The following is a 10,073-nucleotide window of genomic DNA, read 5'->3' as shown; positions in this document are numbered from 1 at the left end:
ACGAAGCGCTCGGGTCCAGAGTGCAAGGAGCACGTGACCGCCGCTCGGAGGAGCCCCGGAAGTGACGCGCTGCGACCGGAAGTGACGGGACGGATCGAGGAAGCTGCATGAAGCAGCCGTCCTCCAGGTGAGGACGCGTGGGGAACATATAGTCAGCAGCCCCTCCCACAAATGCAGGCTGTAACCAGCCTTAATACTGTGTGCTGTGTATAAATCTTCCTTCTTCAAATGGGCTAGAGGTACACAGAATCATCTTATTCAGTAATAAAGGTGGTGGGGTCCTATTCAAGCTCAGATTTGGCTAACTTGTATGTCTCTCATATTAGGCAGAACAGTCCCTCTGAGCGGACATTTGAAGCTAATAAGGGAAAGAGAGCTTGATACATTCTAGCTGCCTAGTATTCAAACTTTGCCACTAAAGGTATTTGCCCTCGCTCTTTCTATCCTAACTTTCCCTCACTTGCTGCTGGAAACAAGTTGGTACAATATACTACTGCTGTGCTAATAATATCATTACTAAGCTAAGGCTCAACGCGTTTCTTTGCTAAAGAGCATCTCATCAGGAGCCCCCCATAGATAGAATTAGCAGAAGATCATGTTGTAGTTAGCAAGGCAACGCCGCTCCCGCCATAACATTCAAGCAGGTGGCAAATTTAAATCATGGCAGCTCCCGCCTGTGCATCGGTCGACCAATGCAATGGCGAGCACAACAGAGGGGAAGTGCCAAACCGGCCACTCCCCTGGTCCAAACGCCGCTGTCACTCCAATGCGATCGCCCGGTCAAGAGAGGAGCATAATTCCTCATGTTATGAAATAAGAAGGGACCTAAAGCGGATTAAGTATTAAGGCAGAGGGGACTAACACATCGTTGGTCGTGGCTAAATCGGTATCGGGTAAGAAGGATGATAATCATTCCCAGCAGAAATCCCATACCATTGGGAGTCAAATGTTGGGCCTGTCTAACTCATTATCTCATGACCGGATCAAAAAATAAATAAACTATCTCTTCGCATCCAGAATCATAGCTTGCAATGGGTAATACAGGACTTCATGTCAAATAAAATCCAAAATATCAGTAAATACCCCAAAAGTTGACCCTAATGCACTTCCGAAACCATCCTGCATATGAACCTGACGGTTAAGGCAATGAGGCTGTTAGTTTTTTCAGATGCACAATTACCAGCTGAACCGCATCCCCCAAGCATAACCAGTTCATTCAAGTCACTTACCAACGTCTATAAGGACCATATCAGAGGGTGGTGGGAAATACAAACCTTGGAAACATATCTTAAATTGAAGATACTGCCACGGGGGCTTAGGATTCCCTTAATGCCAGTGCCCTTTATACGTTTACTGGAGTTTTTGGCTAAGTGGGAAAAGGAGTCCATAAATTCGTCCCTTGATAACACTGCTTTTAGAACAAGAACATTGGGCCAGATTTATCATTACTCTGACAGCTCACTCCACTTTCACATATGGCTACAGTCAGTTTTAGCTAAATCAGATTTATGATCGGCCCTTTAAGACTGTAATAAATGTGGTTTGATGGTAACAGTTTATCCGTCAGTAACCGGCTTTACAAAAATTGCACGTCTTTGCGAAAAAGTCGCATGTTCCAATAAAATGTCGCCTAAGATAAGCATGGTCCTCACTGGAGTGAAATTGTGCAATTTTTTGCGACTTTTTTGCGACTTTTTAAATAGTTGCAATAGTAAATCTGTCTAGAGATTTATTTACATAAGAAAACACGCCCACTTTCAGAAAACTGGCGAGCATAGCGCAGAGCCGAAAAATTTTGCAAATTTTTGCGCAGTTTTAGCGATTGCGCAAAAATTTGCGACTTTTTCACTGCATTATTCTGACTTGAGCTAATGATAAATCTGGCCCATAGTGTCTATGAGAAAAATACCATAACACTGGGTGATTTCATTGAAGCAGTTAAAAAAATTTCGAGTAACCCTGGATTATTCCGCAAGGAACAAGTACTCCAACAATTGTTTCAACAGTTAACAGCTCAACTCAAAGAGCGTAAACATTTTCAATACGTGAGGGATATGGGAGACTTTAGGGAGGGTCACATATTTGACTACAGTGCTAAGCAGACTAAAGCTCTGGAGTTAGAGACCGAACCGTCCTCCTCTGAAGCGGAATCAGAAACAGATTCAAATAAAATTAAAAAAAACATGCAATCAGTTTTTCCATCCAGTGGCAGATCTAGGGGTAGGGGCAAAAGAGGAAGAGGGTCTCGTTCTAGAGGGAATTTTTTAGGAACAGGTCCCCCCATTTACGATTTTCTACTTCGAGACAGGAAATAAACAGCCCGACGCCAATGTGTAGACAAGCACCGGATGAGACTCAGATTATTAATTTATCCAACAGACCTCTAACTTTGGAGGGAATGGGGGTTTAAAGGAGAGGCCTATTGTTTGTCACCACCAATACCTTCAATCTGTTTGATTGGATAAAGGACCTCCATCAGTTCATGTGAAAGCTAAAATGGAAAAAAAATCAAAAATTCCAAGCACAACAGAATTCAATTTGCTGAATTGGGCATTTAAGAAGGAGATCTGGCAGATGTTCAATTGTTAGCGGGTCTGTGGGAGGAGGGTAATAGGACTCTAGGAAAGTGGCTGTTTACGAATCTCAAGCCCCCCCTCCACTAAGAACCCGCCTATGGGAGAAAACACTGCATGGATGTTTTTATCAAAGTGGTCACTAATCAATTGAGGTCTCTTAAGGGGTATAAATCTGGCATGCAGAAATGGAAGGACTCAAAGCCTTGGAACCTGACTTGTCAATTGTAATCAAACCATCTGATATGGGGGGCAATGTGGTCATCATGGATCAGGCACAATATGAAAAAATGTGCCTGAAAATCCTTAATGACCAGTTATGCTATGAACTCCTTCTAGCCAGTCGGTTGCCCACACATCGTAGGGAGCTTGTTGATATCCTGAATACGGCATTTCAAACTAAACTAATTTATGAGATAGAGATGGAATTCCTGCTACCCGCACATCCACAAATGGCATGCTTTTATGTCCTGCCAAAGGTCCATAAAGGCCTTGAACTATTTAAGGGGGGGCCAATCGTCTCAGGTACGAATAGTCGAGTCTCACCCACCCTATCAGCATTTACTGGGATGAAATTCCTAGGCCTTTTGTCACCTTCTTGCCCTCCTACATCAGGGATTCCATTGAGGTCATCAACAAAATAGTTGGCCTCCATGTTGAACCAGACATCATGTTAGCTAGCCTTGATGTGGAGGTGCTATACAGTTCCATCCCGCATGAGAAGGCCTGTGATACGGTGGCCTCCTTCTTACAAGAGCGTGGCACTCATCTCTGGCCTCATAATGATTTTGTGCTCCAACTATTAAGATTCATATTGGAGCACAATACTTTTCTCTTTAACAATAAAAACTACCATCAGATTTATTGTTTTCTGGGGGATGTGAACGGGAGGTAATTTTTGGTGAAGTAATGAAGGACTGGGTACCATTGATTGTGCTTTGGATAAGGTACATTGATGAGGTACTTATTTTTTGGAAGGGTGATGCAGACTCCTTTGCCACTTTTGTGGGGATTCTTAAAAGAGTTCTCTCATCATAGACAATGGGGGCATATCGCTAGGATATGCCCCCATTGTCTTATAGGTGCGGGTCCCACCTATATCAAGAACGGAGCCCCGCAAGTGAAGGAGGGCGCACTAAGCATGTGCAGCCACCCTCCATTCATTTTCTATGGGGCCGGCAAAAATAGATGAGCTGGCTCGGCTATTTCTTTTGTCCCCATAGAAATAAATGGGAGCGGGGGTCGCGCATGCAGCAACCCCATATGATTGGGAATCAAATCTCCTATTCGCTTCTATGGCTAGCCTGCTTTGTGGTGGCTGGACCAGAGTCCTCCAGCCACCATCTTGCGGGGCTTCTATCTCGATATAGGTGCACCTATAAGACAATGGGGGCATATCCTAGAGATATGCCCCCATTGTCCATGATGAGACAACCCCTTTAACAATAATGACAGGGGCCTCTATTTTACTTATGAGGTTCATCAGTCAATGATTACCTTCTTGGACCTAAAAATCTATAAGGCTACAGATGGAAACATTTGAACTTGAAGTGGAGGAGGCGGGGTCGCAGACTAGGAGCAGCACCTACTAGGAAGCTGCGAGTTGAGCTGCTGGAGTGTCGGTGGCTGGCTGGCTTGGCGGGCGGCGCATGCGTAGTACGGGGTACAGTTCGGTTGGTTCAACTTCAAGTGGCTGAGGTGAGGGCTGGCTGGGGAGTGGGACTGAGTCTGACTGAGCCTGTCACTGTTGCACTATGTGTCCGACCTTCACACCTATACCTGCTCAAGCCTGGCAGGCGCAGCTGCATTATTTAATAGTGTGGTGTGGTAATGGTTAATTTCATTTTGGCGAAGACACAGACACCTAATCCTATCTGAGGGGTCTGTATTACTGGAGTTATTTAATCTGTGTGTGTGAGCTACCGCAGGATCTCAGCATCTTCCCTATTCACACATATACAGTCAGGTCCATAAATATTGGGACATCAACACAATGCTAACATTTTTGGCTCTATACACCACCACAATGGATTTGAAATGAAACGAAGAAGATGTCCTCTAACTGCAGACTGTCAGCTTTAATTTGAGGGTATTTACATCCAAATCAGGTGACCGGTATAGGAATTACAACAGTTTGCATATGTGCCTCCCACTTGTTAAGTAACTAAAAGTAATGGGACAATTGGCTTCTCAGCTGTTCCATGACCAGGTGTGTGTTATTCCCTCATTATCCCAATTACAATGAGCAGAAAAAAAGGTCCAGAGTTCATTTCAAGTGTGCTATTTGCATTTGGAATCTGTTGCTGTCAACTCTCAAGATGAGATCCAAAGAGCTGTCACTATCAGTGAAGCAAGCCATTAGGCAGACAAAACAAAACAAACCCATATGAGAGATTGCAAAAACATTAGGCATGGACAAAACAACTGTTTGGAATATTCTTTAAAAGAAGGAACGCACCGGTGAGCTCAGCAACAGCAAAAAACCTGGAAGACCATGAAAAACAACTGGGGTGGATGACAGAATAATTCTTTCCCTGGTGAAGAAAACACCCTTCACAACAGTTGGCCAGATCAAGAACACTCTCCAGGAGGTAGGTGTATGTGTGTCAAAGTCATCAATCAAGAGAATACTTCACCAGAGTGAATACAGAGGGTTCACCACAAGATGTAAACCATTGGTGAGCCTCAAAAACAGGAAGGGCAGATTATAGTTTGCCAAACGACATCTATAAAAGCCTTCACAGTTCTGGACAACATCCTATGGACAGATGAGACCAAGATCAACTTGTACCAGAGTGATGGGAAGAGAAGAGTATGGAGAAGAAAGGGAACTGCTCATGATCCTAAGCATACCACCTCATCAGTGAAGCATGATGGTGGTAGTGTCATGGTGTGGGCATGTATGGCTGCCAATGGAACGGGTTCTCTTGTATTTATTGATGATTTGACTGCTGACAAAAGCAGCAGGATGAATTCTGAAGAGTTTTGGGCAGTATTATCTGCTCATATTCAGCCAAATGCTTCAGAACTCATTGGACGACACTTCACAGTGCAGATGGACAATGACCCAAAGCATACTGCAAAAGCAACCAAAGAGTTTTTTAAGGGAAAGAAGTGGAATGTTATGCAATGGCCAAGTCAATCACCTGACCTGAATCCGATTGAGCATGCATTTCACTTGCTGAAGACAAAACTGAAGGGAAAATGCCCCAAGAACAAGCAGGAACTAAAGACAGTTGCAGTAGAGGCCTGGCAGAGCATCACCAGGGATGAAACCCAGCGTCTGGTGATGTCTATGCATTCCAGACTTCAGGCTGTAATTGACTGCAACGGATTTGCAACTAAGTATTAAAAAAAGAAAAATATAAGATTATTATTCTGTTCCATTACTTTTGGTTCCTTAACATGTGGGAGGCACATATGCAAACTGTTGTAATTCCTACACCGTTCACCTGATTTGGATGTAAATACCCTCAAATTACAGTCTGCAGCTGACAGTCTGCAGTTAAAGCACATCTTGTTCGTTTTATTTAAAATCCATTGTGGTGGTGTATAGAGCCAAAAATGTTAGAATTGTGTCGATGTCCCAATATTTATGGACCTGACTGTACCTGCTCAAGACTGGCAGGCGCAACTGCGCTTGCATTATTTAATAGTGTGGTGTGGTAATGGTTAATGGCATTGGCGAAGACACAGCCACCTAATCCTATCTGAGGGGTGACCCCTCAGATAGGATTTGGTGGCTGTGTCTTCACCAATGCCATTAACCATTACCACACCACACTATTAAATAATGCAGGCACAGTTGCGCCTGTCAGGATTGAGCAGGTATATGTGTGAATAGGGAAGATGCTGAGATCCGGCTGTACCTCACAGTGAGGTACAGCCAGATCTCAGCATCTTCCCTAATCCATATTCACACATATACCTGTTCAATACTGATGTCGCAAACATAAAATTTTCCGTTCGCGAACAGTGAACGCGAATTTCCTCAAATGTTCGCGAACATGCGAACCGCAATAGACTTCAATAGGAAGGCGAATTTTAGAACCCACAGGGACTCTTTCTGGCCACAATAGTGATGGAAAAGTTGTTTCAAAGGGACTAACACCTGGACTGTGGCATGCCGGAGGGGGATCTATGGCAAAACTCCCATGGAAAATTACGTAGTTGACGCAGAGTGTGGCAAGTTGAAATCGCAATGCGAATATTATAACCTACATTAATTGCATTGCAATTTCAACTTAGAGCTTCTGCTGACTTCCGTGCTCATGGAGCGTCCCCATCACCATGGGAACGGCTCCATGCTAGAATGTACTGTCGGATTTGAGAAAGTTGAAATTGCAATGCGATTAATTCAAGTTCTATAAATCGCATTGCGATTTCAACTTAGAGCTTCTGCCGACTTCCGTGCTCATGGAGCGTCCCCATCACCATGGGAACGACTCCATGCTAGAATGTACTGTCGGATTTGAGAAATTTGAAATCGCAATGCGATTAATTCAAGTTCTATAAATATAACAAAGTTCTATAAATATAAAAATTAATATAACCTGCATTAATCGCATTGCGGTTACAACTTAGATCTGAGTTCCTAATGGTTGTATTGCTAGAATTGACAACTAATCTAGCACTATATTCTCAATCTTCGTTATATTCTAGCAATATAACCATTAGGAATCCAGCTCTAAGTTGTAATTGCAATGCGATTAATATAACCTGTATTAATCGCATTGCGATTACAACTTTGTGACCCTGCAGCTTCAGAATGAATCTAAGATGGATGCTGTCCTTGCTTTTTGATAGGCGGTGGGAGGGTCTGGGAGGGAGGGTCTGCTGCTGATTGGCTGGAATGTGTCTGCTGACTGTGAGGTACAGGGTCAAAGTTTGCTCAATGATGATGTATAGGAGGCGAACCGAACATCGCATATGTTCGCCCGCCGCGGCGAACGCGAACATACGATATTCGCCGGGAACTGTTCGCCGGCGAATAGTTTGGGCCATCTCTACTGCTCAAGCCTGGGAGGCGCAGCTGCATTGTTTAAAGGGATTCTGTCATCAGATTAACCTCTAACCTAAACATATGCTCATATCCAGACTAATAAAAAGAATCCTAAGCTGGCCTTATTAAACCTCACTGCGGCTCTATTTGCCCAAAAAACAAGTTTTTATAACCTGTCAATCACTTACTTAAGGTGCCCAAGGGGAGGTCCGTTAATACAGGGTGCCCGGCCGCATCCCTCGCCGCCTGGTGCCCAGCGCCACCTCCGCAATCCTCCCCGTCCCTCTGCCAGATCCCGCACCTGCGCACTAGGCTCAGCCTGATGCGCCTGTGCGGACTCCTGGCAGCGGCAGGCGCTGCATCTGGCAGAGGGACGGGGAGGATTGCGGAGGTGGCGCTGAGCTGTAGAAGGCGGCGCTGAAGACAGGAAAGGCGGCGCTGGGCAACGGACGGCAAGGGGTGCGGCTGGGCACCCTGTATTAACGGACCTCACCTTGGGCACCTTAAGTAAGTGATTGACAGATTATAAAAAACAGTTTTTTGGGCAAATAGAGCCGCAGTGAGGTTTAATAAGGCCAGCTTAGGATTCTTCTTATTAGTCTGGACATGAGCATATGTTTAGGTTAGAGGGGTTAAATCTGATGACAGAATCCCTTTAATAGTGTCGTGTGGGGATGTTGGGGTGGGAGGTCCTGAAAGGGTGTTTGGGTGGAAGGTCCGAGAGGTATGTGGGGGTGGGAGATCTGGGTGGGGGGGCCCATAATTTTTTTTCGCTATGGGGCCCAGTTATTTCTAGCTACGCCCCTGGCTGCTACAGTCCTGGACACACCACCTGCTTGAATGTTATGGCGAGAGCGTTAAAGTCCAGCTAAGAAGTTAACCCTTGTAGAGAGATTTTTCTTTTAATGGTAATTATACAAAAACTGACGTACACTGTTGTCCTGATGTAAATGAATCCACAGGAAGACTAAAATAGGCATTATATCTATGGGGGACCTCTCCCTAAATGCATGCCCTGAGGCTAGACCCTCTGCCCAGGGACGTTCCCTAAGGGTGGGGACTCCCTGTCCTCGATCCTAGGCTAGCGACTCCTAAAGTGCCCTAATAATGAGTGGGCTGATAATTTAAAGTCTCGAAGTGGATTCATACATAGACAGACAGACAAGACAAACACAAAGAGGTGCCCAATGTATACAACCCTAATGATGTAATGACAACAAGAGGTACATGGTGCACCAGACTAACTATTAAAAGACACTCTAATATGATAGTATTTGATATCACAGACAATTTCTTTGGCGAACTCCAACGCGTTTCCCCCATGGTGTGGGATCATCAGGGGGTGAATGAATCTACAGTGGGATGCGAAAGTTTGGGCAACCTTGTTAATCGTCATGATTTTCCTGTATAAATCGTTGGTTGTTACGATAAAAAATGTCAGTTAAATATATCATATAGGAGACACACACAGTGATATTTGAGAAGTGAAATGAAGTTTATTGGATTTACAGAAAGTGTGCTATAATTGTTTAAACAAAATTAGGCAGGTGCATAAATTTGGGCACCACAAAAAAGAAATGAAATCAATATTTAGTAGATCCTCTTTTTGCAGAAATTACAGCCTCTAAACGCTTCCTGTAGGTTCCAATGAGAGTCTGGATTCTGGTTGAAGGTATTTTGGACCATTCCTCTTTACAAAACATCTTTAGTTCATTCAGGTTTGATGGCTTCCGAGCATAGACAGCTCTCTTTAAGTCACACCACAGATTTTCAATTATATTCAGGTCTGGGGACTGAGATGGCCATTCCAGAACGTTGTACTTGTTCCTCTGCATAAATGCCTTAGTGGATTTTAAGCAGTGTTTATGGTCGTTTTCATGTTGAAAGATCCAGCCCCGGCGGAGCTTTAGCTTTGTCACTGATTCCTGGACATTGGTCTCCAGAATCTGCTGATACTGAGTGGAATCCATGCGTCCCTCAACTTTGACAAGATTCCCAGTCCCTGCACTGGCCACACAGCCCCACAGCATGATGGAACCACCACCATATTTTACTGTAGGTAGCAGGTGTTTTTCTTGGAATGCTGTGTTCTTTTTCCTCTATGCGTAACGCCCCTTGTTATGGCCAAATAACTCAATTTTAGTTTCATCAGTCCACAGCACCTTATTCCAAAATGAAGTTGGCGTGTCCAAATGTGCTTTAGCCCACCTCAAGCGGCACTTTTTGTGCTGTGGGCAGAGAAAAGGCTTCCTCTGCATCACTCTTGCATACAGCATCTCCTTGTGTAAAGTGCGCCGAATGGTTGAACGATGCACAGTGACTCCATCTGCCGCAAGATGATGTTGTAGGTCTTTGGTGCTGGTCTGTGGGTTGACTCTGACTGTTCTCACCATTCGTCGCTTCTGTCTATCTGAGATTTTTCTTGGTCTGCCACTTTGAGCCTTAACTTGAACTGAGCCTGTGATCTTCCATTTCCTCAATATGTTCCTAACTGTGGA

The sequence above is a fragment of the Bufo gargarizans genome, chromosome 9, assembly GCF_014858855.1.
Source record: "Bufo gargarizans isolate SCDJY-AF-19 chromosome 9, ASM1485885v1, whole genome shotgun sequence".
Classification (NCBI taxonomy): Eukaryota; Metazoa; Chordata; class Amphibia; order Anura; family Bufonidae; genus Bufo; species Bufo gargarizans.
This window is presented reverse-complemented; position numbering follows the sequence as displayed.